Here is a 15,075-nt window from a genome sequence, read left to right as displayed (position 1 = left end):
GAGAGAGAGAGAGAGAGAGAGAGAGAGAGAGAGAGAGAGAGAGAGAGAGAGAGAGAGAGAGAGAGACTAAAAAAAAGTCTTCCATTCGTATTTCATTTCCCTCCTTTTTATTATGATTAACACACACACACACACACACACACACACACACACACACACACACACACACACACATCTGCATAGAGTCGATAACGATATGCAACTTATCGACGTCATAGCATCATCAATAAGAGACATAGATAGTAATGTATGATGATAATGATGACGATGATGGTGGTGGTGGTGGTGACGATGGTGGTGATGGTGGTGATGGTGGATTATATTTGCATTAATGTAAAAATAATCACCGGTAATTTATTGTAAGTTGTCACACAGCACGAAGATCAACCCCCCATAAAAGTATCTACATGTTCACCCGCTCAAAAAAGAATCGTCATAACCCCCTAAAATTATGTTCATGTTCTCTCCCTCAAAAATGTACTGCCATGTTCACTCGCCCAAAGAAGTATTATCATGTTCTTACGCCCAAAAAAGTATCTTCATGAGAGAGAGAGAGAGAGAGAGAGAGAGAGAGAGAGAGAGAGAGAGAGAGAGAGAGAGAGAGAGAGAGAGAGAGAGAGAGAGAGAGAGAGAGAGAGAGAGAGAGAGAGAGAGAGAGAGAGAGAGAGAGAGAGAGAGAGAGAGAAATCGTGACCTCCTCTATAAGCTTCCAACCTGTTTTCCTAATGTGTGTGTGTGTGTGTGTGTGTGTGTGTGTGTTCCGAGGCGCCTTTCAACACTCACTACAAACCCCACTTTCTTTGTTGGTTACGTCAAACGCTATCCTCAATTTCCATGAAGTTGAGAGAAATTGAAATCTATTAAATTCTAGGAAAACTTTTACTTAACAACCTAATATAACACTTGCATATGCAATCTCATCTATCTATCTATCTATTCGTCTATTTATACACGTTTTTATATTTATACGACCTCTTTTGACCTCTCGTTCTGGTTTAATTTGCTGGAGTAGCGTCTAGTGGGTCTATTTCTTGCTATTATTTGTGTTTATTTTGCCACTGAGATGCCTTACTTACTGTAGGAAAATATATGAACACACACACAAGCAAAATCCACAACACATAAATTTACGAGGAGTCTCCCCTTAATAACCCTCTCGATGTGTCACGACGGGGGGGGCATTTGTGCGCTAGACTGTCGTCGGATCTGAATATCATGGAGCTGCAGCGCGAAGCATCGACGTGTTAATAACGAGGCTGTGATTTACGCGTTTTCTGCCGGTTGCTTGAACGTGTACTTGAGTATAAGGGGGTCGTCTATTTGGTAATTACTTTTAGTGTTAGTGAGTCCAAGCGTTGAAGGAGATATATGTTTGGGGGAAGTTCAGAAAGATAAAAAACAAAATAGATGAAAACTAAAGAGCAGACTTAAATAAATAGAGAAAGAAAACAAAGAAAAATACACAAATAAGTAATAAAAGAGAGAGAAAAATAGATAGTGAAATAGATGGAAAAAAGGAGATAGATAGATAGAATGATGAATGAATAAGTAAATAAGCAATAAATAAATAGATACAGATAGATAGGTAAATAAATAGATATAGATAGATAAATATGGATAGATAAACAAGAACACAGTTAGACCAAGATAGATAAATGGAGATGAACAGATAGATAGATAGATAAAGAGAGAGAGAGAGAGAGAGAGAGAGAGAGAGAGAGAGAGAGAGAGAGAGAGAGAGAGAGAGAGAGAGAGAGAGAGAGAGAGAGAGAGAGAGAGAGAGAGAGAGAGAGAGAGAGAGAGAGAGAGAGAGAGAATATCATTACTCAAACACATCACTTCAGGAACTGACTTGCACGAACTGTTCTCTTGCCATTAAATCATATTATGCGAAATATTGCCCCATCTTTATCAGTTATTATTATTATTATTATTATTATTATTATTATTATTATTATTATTAGTTTTTTTTCCGAGGATGGTGGGAGAGGAAATGAAGGTGGAAGAAGAGAAAGGAGGAAAAAGAAAACGAAGAAGAAGAACATGAAGGACAATGATGATAACAATAATAACAACAACAACAACAACAACAATAGTGCCATCCCCATCACCATCATAACAAGAAGAAGAAGAAGAAGAAGAAGAAGAAGAAGAAGGAACCAGAAGAAGAAGAAGAAGAAGAAAGAAGAAGAAGAAGAAACCATAACAAGAAGAAGACGAAAAAGAAGAAGAACAGGAAGAAGAAGAACAGTAAGAAAAAGAAGAAGAACAAAAATAAGAAGAACAAGAACACAAAAAACAAGAACAAGAACACATAACAGCGGCTGTCACCATAAAACACCATCCCGCCATCGATACATATTCCAAACACATCCAAAATTAATAAGAAAACCTTACCGTCAAAATAAACAATAGGCAAATAATCATTAAATACTGAACGGGAAGGTGAGTGAAATTCCTCCACGTAACATGACACCGACGACAGCGACTATTATAACGAGGAAGGGAATTGGCGTATATATATTTAAGTGGATGATGTATTTTTCTTCCCTTTCTCTTTCCTGCCTGTGTTTTCCTGCCCTTATTCAGTGTGACTTGTGCAACTGGGATCTCCTTCTGGCCTTGACGTAGATGATATACTTGAGAGGTTGTTTGTGTTTGCTATCCGCGTGGTGAAATTAATGAATATATGTAATCAATATCAAAACAAATAAATAATCAATAACTCACAAAACTTTCTGAAACAAATAAAGAAATAAAGAAAACATAAAAAACAGACAGACGGATAGGAAAGCGTACTGAAACAAGCCAGCAAGGAAAGAAAGGAAGAAAAAGAAAAAGAAAGTAAGAAAAAGAGGAAATGAATGAATGAAAACAATATCAAAACAAATAAAAGATTAATAAAACTCACAAAACTTACTGAAACAAATATAAAAAGAAGAGAATACATGAAAAAAACATACAGACAGATAAAGGGCTATAGAGAACATACTGAAATAAGTGGATAAAGAAGGAAAACAAATAAAAAAAAAACAATTAATGAAAGAAAGAAAAACTAGACAACATACTAAAATAAATAAACAAAACAAAGGAATAAAAAATAATACATAACTTAGTGAACCAAATAAACAAACAAATAAACAAATAAATAAATCAACAAATAAACAAAAAACAGACCACAAATTAGCAAAAACAAACAAATGAAAATCGATCCGTAAAAAATATATCCTGGAAGACACCACATTTCTTTTTTTCCTTTTATTTTCACCATGACAAACGGAAAGAAGATAATACCACTCTCTATAACAACACCACCGACACGAGGGCCTGAGACGGGTGCTGTGGCGTGCAAGAGGAGGAATTACCTTGTCGCTTATGATGGAGAGAAATGGATCCCCGGTGGGTGGGAGAAGGGAAGGAAGGATGGAACGTGTCATCGAGGAACAGGGAATTATATACGTGGGATGAATTAGCCCGGATGCTGCGTGTTATGGTCTGGTCCGGGGTGTACTGGATGCTGCGTTGAATACTGAAGTTCTAGTCCAAGGAATGAAGAATGTGTGTAATGATTTAGTCAACGGGGAACGGCGAATACTATGCGTGGGATGAATTTGCCCGGATGCTGCGAGGTGGTCTGGTCCGGGGAATATTGGATGCTGCGTGGAATAGTTTTAGTCCGGGAAATGAAGAATGTTTGTAATGATTTAGTCAGCGGGGAACGACGAATACTACTACGTGTTATGGTCTGGTCCGGGGAAAATTGGATACTTCGTTGAATAGTTCTAGTCCGAGGAATGAAGAATGTAATGAATGAGTCGACGAGAAATGAATGCTGCGTGTAAGGATCTAGTCAACGATGAATGAAGAATGCTGCTTGTGTAGTGATTAGCGGGCTTTTTTGTTCGCATTCATTTTTGGCCTAATATATAAAGCAAATAGTGGTGGGTTTTATTGATATCAAGATCTCGTCAGTATGTTTATCCCAGTCTACCAAATAACATGGGAATATAAATTTACAACCGAAGGATTATAGCGAAGTTTGCCACACTAGAATTCCTAACACCATGCTGCCTATTATATAAAGTAAATAGTGGTGGGTTTTATTGATATGAAGATCCAGTTAGTATGTTTATCCCAGTCAACGAAATAACATGGGGATAGAGAGTTACAAAAAAAGGATTAAAGCGAAGTTTGCCACACTGGAATTCCTAACATCATGCTGCCTATTATATAAAGTAAATAGTGGTGGGTTTTATTAATATGAAGATCCAGTTAGTATGTTTATCCCAGTCAACTAAATAACATGGGAATATAAATTTACAACCGAAGGAATATAGCGAAGTCTGTCACACTGGAACTCCTAACATCACGCAAGCAGGAAGAATCAGTTATCAGCAATATCGGAAACCCTATAACACTCATACACCCATTGTGGAGGAACAGCAATGCCCGGCGACGGAATATAAAGAAAAAAAAAAAAAAGTCGGCCATTATGGAAGCAGCTGACGGCCGCTTGTGATCAATGACGGAGAGAAACAGGAGCGAGAAGGAACCCATTATAACCCCCCCCCCCCCCCCCCCGCCTGTTGTAGTAGTAGTAGTAGTAGTAGTAGTAGTGGTGGTAGTGGTAGAGGTGCGTGTGTGTGTGTGTGTGTGTGTGTGTCTGTTTATCTCATCTCTTTCTGTGTGTGTGTGTGTGTGTGTGTGTGTACGTGAATCCGTCAATGTGTGTGTGTGTGTGTGTATGTGTGTGTGTCTATGTGTGTGTGTCTGTCCATCTGTATGTCTATGTGTCTACGTGTGTCACCTCTCTCTCTCTCTGTGTGTACGTACATGTGTCCGTCTCTGTGAGTGTGTCGGTCCTGTGTGTCTGTGTGCATGTGTCTCTCCATCTGTACGTCAATGTGTCTACGTGTGTCACCTCTCCCTCTCTCTCTCTTTCTCTCTCCCTGTGTGTACGTACATGTGTCTGTCTCCGTGTGTGTCGGTCCTGTGTGTCGGGTGTGTGTGGGCGGCGCGGTGAAGTGCTCGTGTCGGGGTGAAGTGAGGCTTTGTGCTGGCCGGTTCGCATTGTGTGTGGGGGAGGCGATCCGGCGGCGCTGTGAGGGAGGGACGGGGCTTCGAGGGGCGCCTTTGTACTGACGAGGGCCGGGGGTGAGGGAGGGGGGAGGAGAATGGGAGGGGGAAGGTGTAGAAGTGGGGGGAGGAAGGGGGAGAGAGAAAGAAGATGGATAGTAGTAAAGTTAAGGAAGAGGGAATGGAGGAAAAGGAAGGGGAGGAAGGGGGAGAGAAAGAAGATGGACAGTAGTAAAGTTCAGAGGGAATGGAGGAAAAGGAAGGGGGAAGGAGAATGGGAGGGGGAAGGTGAAGAAGTGGAGGGAGGAAGGGGAGAGAAAAAGAAGATGGATAGTAGCAAAGTTAAGAAAGAGGGAATGGAGGAAAAGGAAGGGGAGGAAGGGGGAGGTATAGAAGGTGGGGGAGGAAAGGGGAGAGAAAGGGGAAGGGATGGAGAGAGATAACAGCGAAGGAAAAACAGAGAAAATTAAGGAAAAGGAAGGGGAAGGGAAGGAAGGGGAAGGGATGGAGAGAGATAGCAACGAAGGAAAAACAGAGAAATTAAGGAAAAGGAAAGGGAAGGGAAGGAAGGGGAAGGGATGGAGAGAGATAGCAACGAAGGAAAAACAGAGAAAATTAAGGAAAGGAGAGGGGAGGGAAGGAAGGGGAAGGGATGGGGACAGATAGCAGGGAAGGAAAAACAGAGAAAATTAAGGAAAAGGAAAGGGAAGGGAAGGAAGGGAAGGGATGGAGAGAGATAGCAACGAAGGAAAAACAGAGAAAATTAAGGAAAGGAAAGGTCAGGGGACGAATGGGAAGGGATGGGGACAGATAGCAGGGAAGGAAAAACAGAGAAAATTAAGGAAAGGAAAGGGGAGGGAAGGAAGGGAAGGGATGGAGACAGTTAGCAGGGAAGGAAAAACAGAGAAAATTAAGGAAAAGGAAGGGGAAGGGAAGGAGGGGAAGGGATGGGGACAGATAGCAGGGAAGGAAAAAACAGAAAATGATGGAAAAGAAAAGGAAGGGGGAAGAATTGGGAGGTGTAGAGAAATAAGAGGAAGGGAAACAAGAAGGAAAACAGAGAAATGAAGAGAAGGGAAGAGGAGAAAAGAAGAAGAATGGAAAGAGAAGGCATACTGGGGAGGGACCTTACAGAATGAGAAGAGGAATGGAAGGAAGGAAAGGGAATTAAGGGAGATGAGTGAGAGAAAAGAAGGGAAGGGAAAGGGAAGGATGAAAATGAGGAAGAAAATGAGAAAAATAAAATAAATAAATAAATAAATAAAAAACAATGGAACCTTACAGAATGGAAAGAGGAATGGAAGGAAGGAAAGGGAATTAAGGGGAATGGGGGAGGGAAAAAAAGAGAAGGGAAAAAGAAGAGTTGAAAATGAGGAAGAAAATGAGGAAAATAAAATAAATAAATAAAAACAATGGAACCTTACAGAATGGGAGGAATGAAAGGAAGGAAACTGAATTAAGGGGAATGACAGAGGAAAAAGAAGGGAAGGAAAAAGAAGCGATGAAATTGAGGAAGAACAGAAGAGACAGCTATTGATATCCTGTAAAATGGAGGGGAGGGGAGGGGGGACTTAGCCAACTCCACATACACATAATATTAATACAACGCCATGTTTTAAGCAGCGTCACTCTCTTCATGACGGAACGAATCTGATACTTTTTAATGATGCTGAAAGTTATTGATAGCGATATCGAGTGCAAGGGGAAGGTAAGGAGGAGGTAAGGGGAGGTAAGGGGAAGGTAATTACAGGTAAACTAATGGTAGGGGATGTTAATTATATACCTTTTACCTGTCCTCTCAAAACGACAATGTAGAAATGATATCAATTAAGTCAGGTGTGTGAGGTAGCAGTAGTAGTAGTAGTAGCAGTAGTAGTAGTAGTAGTAGTAGTAGTAACAACAACAACAACAACAACAACAACAATAATAATAATAATAATAATAATAATAATAATAATAATAATAATAATAATAATAATAATAATAATAATAATAATAATAATAATAATAATAATAATAACAATCTTCATTACCAACAACAGATATTTTCCTCTCTTTCTTTATTTCCTCTTTTCTTTCTTTCTACGAACCAGTTAATTATCTTTTTCTCTCTCTCTCTCTCTTTTCGCCTTTCTTTTCTCCTTCATTTTCTATTTTCTCTTCTCGCTCCTTCATCTTTTCTTTCTTTCTTTCTTCGATAACTTCCCTCGCTTATTTTCTTCAACTTCTATCAAACACATTTCATCTTTCCCTCTCTTTTTTTTTCTCTTCTTTTCTCTTCTTTCTCTTCATCTTCCTCTTCATCTTTCTCTTCTCCATCATTCTTCTATCAAATACATTTCATCTTTCTCTCTCTTCTAATTTTTTTCTCTTCTTTTCTCTCCTTTCTCTTAATCTTTCTCTTCTCCATCATTATTCTTCCATCATTTACTTCTCCTTCATCTCATATTCTCTTCTACTTCTCTCATTCTTCTTCTCTACTACTACAAAAAAATCCCTCTCTTGCATTCTTTCACTTCAATAAGATAGTTAATCTTTATTTATTTCTCTCTCTTTCACTTTTGTTTTTCTCTTCCTATTCATATTTCTGCTATTCAGCCTTTCTGTTCATACTTCGATAACTCCATTTCGTTCTATCTTTTACTAATTTCCTATCAAACAAACTTGTATATACATTTTTTTTTATTTCTGTATTAATTTCTTTTTATTTCTGTATTCATTTCTGTATTAATTTTTGTATTCATTCTGTATTAATTTTTGTATTCATTCTGTATTCATTTTTTTATTCATTCTGTATTAATTTTTGTATTCATTCTGTATTAATTTTTGTATTCATTCCGTATTCATTCCTTTTTACACTACAGCACTTAACCCTTTTCCTCTCTATCTATGCATCTATTAATATCTTTCGCTTTTTTAATCTTTCTCCTCTCCGGTAATTATTTTTTTTATGTGTTTCTCTAATCTCATATCAAACACATTCAGACATTTTATTTCTCTATTCATATATTCATTATTTATGCATTCATTTCTTCACATGTTTTACTTTTTAATCTTTCTCTTTTACGATACCTCCATTTTTCCTATCGTTTACTAATTCCCGATCAAACACACTCTCATATATATTTCTTCATCTATTTCTTCATTTCCTTCTACAACACTGCACTTTTTCCCTACCTCCAACACACCCCCTCGCGCCACACACCTGCCGGCCGCACACACCTGTAATTACCAGCACGTGTGGCAGAAATTCATATGTTTTTCTCTCAACAACTTTCTCGTCCGCCGATGGCCCTAATAGCTGGTTCAATAAGCCGTCTAAGTATAAGGAAATGGGTATGATTCGACGAGGTAATGGGTAAAACTATATGGGTGGGTGTGGAGCTTGATAAGGGAAGGGAATAAAAGAAAATGGGTGAGGTGGAGACGAAGAAATAATGTAGTTTGCCCTAAAATAAATGTAATACGCCTGCTAATGTATGGGTATGGGTGTGTTTTTACCGCAGTTGAGTCGAATTTCAGAGTATTGCTTCACCATAAAAGAGAAAAAGAATCAGAGTGAAATAACGACGATAGCGAAGAATGTCACAAAAACTTCATTCTGCGTTTTTCCTGCACACAAATTCCTATATATTATCGCAAACGGGTCAAATTGCACGGATAAATTCGGGTATTACTTCATCATAGAGAAGAGAAAAAGAAAAACACATAGACAGTTCGGGTACTATCACCTCGACTCGTATCTGTGTAATTTGTGAATGAAACTAAAAAGAAGAACACTGATGAATTTTGACACTCTGCAGGAAGAGGAAGCGTTAATCTCCAGGTAGCCAGAGAAAGGGAAGGGAGTAGGAGGAGCTAAAGTGGGAAGGAAGGAGGAAAAGGATCGGATAGTACATATAATAATAAAAAGTGTAGTGTTCTTCATTAAAATAGCATACTGCCCTCCGCTCCATACAAACTCCCTTATGACCGCAAACAGGTTGAATTACATAGCTGAAATTGGGTATTGCTTTATCATAGGGAGAGAAAGAAAACACAGGTAGGGAAGGGATGAAGTATAAGCATGTTGATAATAGTGAAGAATATGTCATTATATGGTCATACTGCCCTCCGCTCTATACAAATTAATTCCCTTATTACCGCAAACAGGTTAGATTGCGGTACATATCTGAATTTGGGTATTGCTTAGGGGGAGAGAGAGAGACAGGAAACACAGGTAGGGAACATAATAACAGTGAAGGATATGCCGCAAGAATATCATAATACATTTTTGTTGGTCCACGTAAGTTGATTACCATAAACGGGTTGAATTGCATGGCTGAATTTGGGTATTGCTTAGGGAGAGAGAGAGAGAGAGAGAGACAGGAAACACAGGTAAGGAACATAATAACAGTGAAGGATATGCCGCAAAAATATCATAATACATTTTTGTTGGTCCACGCAAGGTGATTACCATAAACGGGTTGAACTGCATGGCTGAATTTGGGTATTGCTTTATCATAGGGAGAGAGAAAGAAAACACAGATAGGAAAGCGATGAAGTATAAGCATGTTGATAATAGTGAAGAATATGTCATTATGCATAACTCTGGGTGGTTCCTATGTAGAGAAAGACTAATAAATGTGCCAAGTTTCGTTGCTCTATTGCCATCGAAAGTGGGTCAGGGGCATTACTTAAACTGCCCTCCGCTCTATACAAATTAATTCCCTTATTACCGCAAACAGGTTGAATTACGGTACAGAGCTGAATTTGGGTATTGCTTTATAATAGGGAGAGAGAGAAAGAAAACACAGGTAGGGAAGGGATGATGTATAAGCATGTTGATAATAGTGAGGAATATGTCATTAAATAGTCATACTGCCCTCCGCTCCATACAAATTAACTCCCTTATGACCGCAAACAGATCGGATTACATAGCTGAATTTGGGTATTGCGTTATCAAAGGGAGAGAGAGAAAACACAGGTAGGGAACATAATAACAGTGAAGGATATGCCGCAGAAATATCATAATACATTTTTGTTGGTCCACGCAAATTTCTAGATTACCGTAAACGGGTCGAATTGCATGACTGAATTTGGGTATTGCTTTATCATATAGAGAGAAAAGAAGAAGACAGGAAGATAGCATACAAATAGTGATGATAGTGAAGAACATAAAATTAAGAAAGACATGATGCATTTTTCTGGCCCATACAAGTTTCTACATTTTTTTTTTTTACAACAAAGGAGACAGATCAAGGGCACAAAAAAAGGAAGCAATAATAAAAAAATAAAAAAAAGCCCGCTACTCGCTGCTCCTAAAAAGAATCCAAAGAGGTGGCCGAAAGAGAGGTCAACGTTACCGCAAAAGACTCGAATTTCACAGTATTGCTTTATCATATAGAGAGAAAAAAAGAAGACAGGGAGGAGGCATAAAAAAAGTGGTGATAGTGAAAACAGTGAAATGTGTTTGATAGAAGTTGAAGAAAGTGAGGAAGGGAAGTTGTCGGAGAAAGAAAGATGAAGAGGCGAGAAGAAGAAATGGAAAATGAAGGAGAAAAGAAAGCCGAAAAAGAGAGAGAGAAAAAAAGATGATTAACTGGATCGTAGAAATAAAGAAAAGAGGAAATAAAGAAAGAGAAACATTAAGACACTCGTGATGAATTTTTGGCCCATACAAGTTTCTACATTACCGCAAAACACCCGAATTTCATAGTATTGCTTTATCAGAGAGAAGAAAAGAGGGAAAATAAAGAGAGACAGACAGGGAAGAAGCATAAAAAGTGATAATTATGGAACACAGCATCATTAAAAAAAAAAGATCAGACTACATTTTCACTCCATACAAGTTTCAATATAACCACAAAAAGACTCGAATTTCACAGTATTGCTTTATCAGAGAGAAGAAAAGAGGGAAAATAAAAAGAGACAGACAGGGAAGAAGCATAAAAAGTGATAATTATGGAACACAGAATCATTAAAAAAAAAAAAAAAAAAAACATACTGCAGGTTTACTCCATACAAGTTTCCATATTGGCGCAAAAGACTCGAATTTCACAGTATTGCTTTATCAGAGAGAAGAAAAAGAGAGAAAATAAAAAGAGACAGACAGGGAGGATGCATAATAAACAGTAACAACAGCGAACCACATAACATTAAAAAACATACTTCATTTTCATTCCATACAATTTCCTATATTAACGCAAATTGAGAGGCTTTCGTATCTGACTTTGGGTATTACTTCATCTGACACACACACACACACACACACACACACACACACACACACAAACACGCACACAATAAATAACGTAAAACAGTTGTGAATATTAAACTTTCCGACGTTTCTGTATATACGAAATTAAAAGCGATAGAAAGTATGTATATAAAAATCTAAGGAGAGAGAAAAGGCGGCTGGGCGAGACAGATAAATTATAAAAGTTAGAAGAAAATATGAGTGAGTGTAGATATGAGTAAGTGTTAGACGTGAATAGAAGTCAATATAAAGATGATGGAAAACTGAACTAGGCGAAAATTGAGGAATAGTTATGTATGTAGTAAAATAAATCGCTGTTCAGGAGACGTAATAGTAGAAGTGGTGAACCAAACGCCATAGAAATTTTATAGAGTAAGAAAAAAATTGTGTATTGCTGAATCATATATGGAGAGAGAGAGAGAGAGAGAGAGAGAGAGAGAGAGAGAGAGAGAGAGAGAGAGAGAGAGAGAGAGAGAGAGAGAGAGAGAGAGAGAGAAAGGAAGGAACACAGAGAGGAGAGAAAGCATAATAACAGAAATAACATTGAGTCGAATGGTGTACACATTTCATAGACTAAGAAAATATTTTACCGCATATACGAGTTGAATTCCATGACATTGCTTCACCATAAAGAGAAACAGAGAAAAAACAACTATACGAAGGAGACAAAATAAATGATAGCTAAATACGCGTCATATAAATTTAATGATACCTTTTTTTCCATCCATACAAGTTCCTGTTTGATATGATGTTTGCTTCATCATAAAGAGAAACAGAGAAAAACAACTAAACGATGGAGACAAAATAAGTGCACGCTAAATACACGTCATAAAAATTTCATAGAATCTTTTTTCATCCATGCAAGTTCCTGTTTGATATGATGTTTGCTTCACCATAAAGAGAAACAGAGAAAAACAACTAAACGAAGGAGACAAAATAAGTGCAAGCTAAATACACGTCATAAAAATTTCATAGTATCTTTTTTCATCCATACAAGTTCCTGTTTGATACTTTTTAGCATAGAAAGGAATCCGGAGCAAAAAATGAAATAATAACAAAATAACAGCAAAATTACTACCATTATACCGTCGACAGGAATAACATCAAGAGAGCGAAAAAGAGAGAAATAAAAATCCAAAACAGGAAAATAACTATAGGGTGAAATCAAGGTATTGGATCGAGAAAAAGAGAGAAAAAGAGAGGAATAATTATAACAGTTTCAGAATCTATATAAAAAGGTTCAGAACACCCTACGTTTTTTTAACCCTGCGATCTTTATATCATCTATTACCCCAAACGTTTATAATCCACGTTCCTAAATAAAGATAGAGAGAGAGAGAGAGAGAGAGAGAGAGAGAGAGAGAGAGAGAGAGAGAGAGAGAGAGAGAGAGAGAGAGAGAGAGAGAGAGAGAGAGAGAGAGAGAGAGAGAGAGAGAGAGAGAGAGAGAGAGAGTGGACCGGATATACTTACGTGATTAAAATAAAATTGCCGTGTAAGTAAAAAAAAAAGTATTAGAATGTTCTCAAATATTATTATAGAGAACGAAGGAAGTTTTTTTTTTTTTTTACTTGTCCGAGGAAAAAACAAGACCAGTGGGAAACGTGTGTAAATAGATAGATAGATAGATAAGGAAAGATAATAGAGAAGAAAGAAAGGAAAGGAAGGAGAGTGGAAGGAAATATATAGGAGAGAGAGAGAGAGAGAGAGAGAGAGAGAGAGAGAGAGAGAGAATACCCTCCCCCCTTCCAATACACGTACTATACCCGTCTTTTCTCCGCAATGGGACGAAATTGCTACCCAGGACCGCCGCTTACACCCCAAAACGGAAGTAAAGAGAGAGAGAAAAATATCAAGTATAATACGATAGCTATTTTACGGTAATAAGAGTATACCGGAGCAGAGTTTTAATAGGTCTCTCTCTCTCTCTCTCTCTCTCTCTCCCCGATAAAAAGAAGAGAAATGCATACAGGAAGACAGGGAAAAAGTAGAGAAAAAGTATGTTGTGTATAAATGTATAAAATGTATAAATTAGTAAAGTAAGTCATTCAATAAAATAAAACCAAAACGAAACACACACACACACACACACACACACACACACACACACACACACACACACACACACACACACACACACACACACACACTAAATAACGTAAAAACAGTTGCCAATATTAAACTTTCCGGCGTCTCTCTATACATAGGAAATTAAAAGCGAAAGAAAGTATGTATATAAAAAAAATCTAAACCGTCATGAAATATAGCAACACAAATACCAAGAACTATACACACACACACACACACACACACACACACACACACACACACACACACACACACACACAGACACGCACAAAAACACACACACACAAAAAAAAAGAAAAACAGTTGTGATTATTAAACATTTTAGCGTCTGTCTATACAAATGATGAAATGCGATAGAGTGCGTAATAAAAGTTTGAACTGTCATAAAATCCATCCAAAATACCATAAGAACCACACACACACACATCCACACACGTACACACACACAAAACCACCACGAAAACAGTAGCGAATATTAAGCAAACTCGGCGACGGTTGTATAAGGAATAAAGATATATATTGTGTGTGTAATAAATAAAATACGAACTGTCATGAAATACGGCAACACAAAAAATTAAGAAAACACATCAACAAAACCGCGAAAGATAGTTACCAGATAATAAACTCCGCGGAAACTGAACAAGAGCGCAGCGGCAAGCGTGTATCCCATATATGCAACCAATATTATTTCCCCGTTAGTATAATGCACAGCTGAGCTTGGTGAGACTAACGCGTGGACGGACGGCGCTGTGGGGGGGGATTTCGCACGCGGCGGTTGGGCGAGATTAACAGTAAGTAAGATTTAATATGAAGATGATGATGCAAAAATTGAACGATGCGAAAATTGAACGGCGGTTATGTACTACGTCAAGTTTTGCATACGGAAGCCGGGCGAGGTAATTCATAAGTGTTAGGAGTAAATAAGAGTTGATTTGATGATGATGCAGAATTCAGCGACGCGAAAATTGAGTGCATGGCGGGTACGTATACGAAAAAGTTGTAAGCGGTTGAAAAATAAGGAAAAAAAAAGTATGTCCTATCTGTCGGCCACTCCTCTAACTCTTTTCAGGAGCAGTGAGTAGCGGGCTTTTTTTTCACATTTGTTTCCCTTTTTTTATGCCCTTGTACTGACTCCTCTGCTGTAAAAAAATATAAAGTATGTCTATATATTAACCAACACGCGGCGAGATTCACAGTTCAACACCCTCCATCACCATATTCCTTCTCTCTCTCTCTCTCGCGAAACAAAAACCGAAAATAAAGTATGTCTATATATAAACCAACACGAGCCGAGATTCACAGTCCAGCACCTTCCATCACCATATTCCTTCTCTCTCTCTCTCTCTCTCTCTCTCGCGGTTTTCATGCTCACTGTTAATTCCTCTGACCAACCGAAACAAACACCAGACACAACATTTCTCTTGATATAGATGACAGTGTTTGGTCTTTGTGAAGAAGCTACCTGTTTTGTGATATCTGCGGCGACTGTTAAGGAAAAGGGAAACCGATGGAAGTCTGAGCTAATAGATGATGTAGAGCTGAACTAAAAGAGCATTCCAAGTGATGTTCAAGCTAAAATAATGTAAAGCTAATTGAACTATACGAGAATAACGATTGTTTTATTTTTCCATGAGAAGAGAAAAACGAAATAATGTTAAGCTAATTGAACTATACG

Source organism: Eriocheir sinensis, chromosome 44 (genome assembly GCF_024679095.1).
Source record: "Eriocheir sinensis breed Jianghai 21 chromosome 44, ASM2467909v1, whole genome shotgun sequence".
Lineage (NCBI taxonomy): Eukaryota > Metazoa > Arthropoda > Malacostraca > Decapoda > Varunidae > Eriocheir > Eriocheir sinensis.
The sequence above is the reverse complement of the archived record's forward strand: the minus strand, read 5'-3'. Positions refer to the sequence as shown.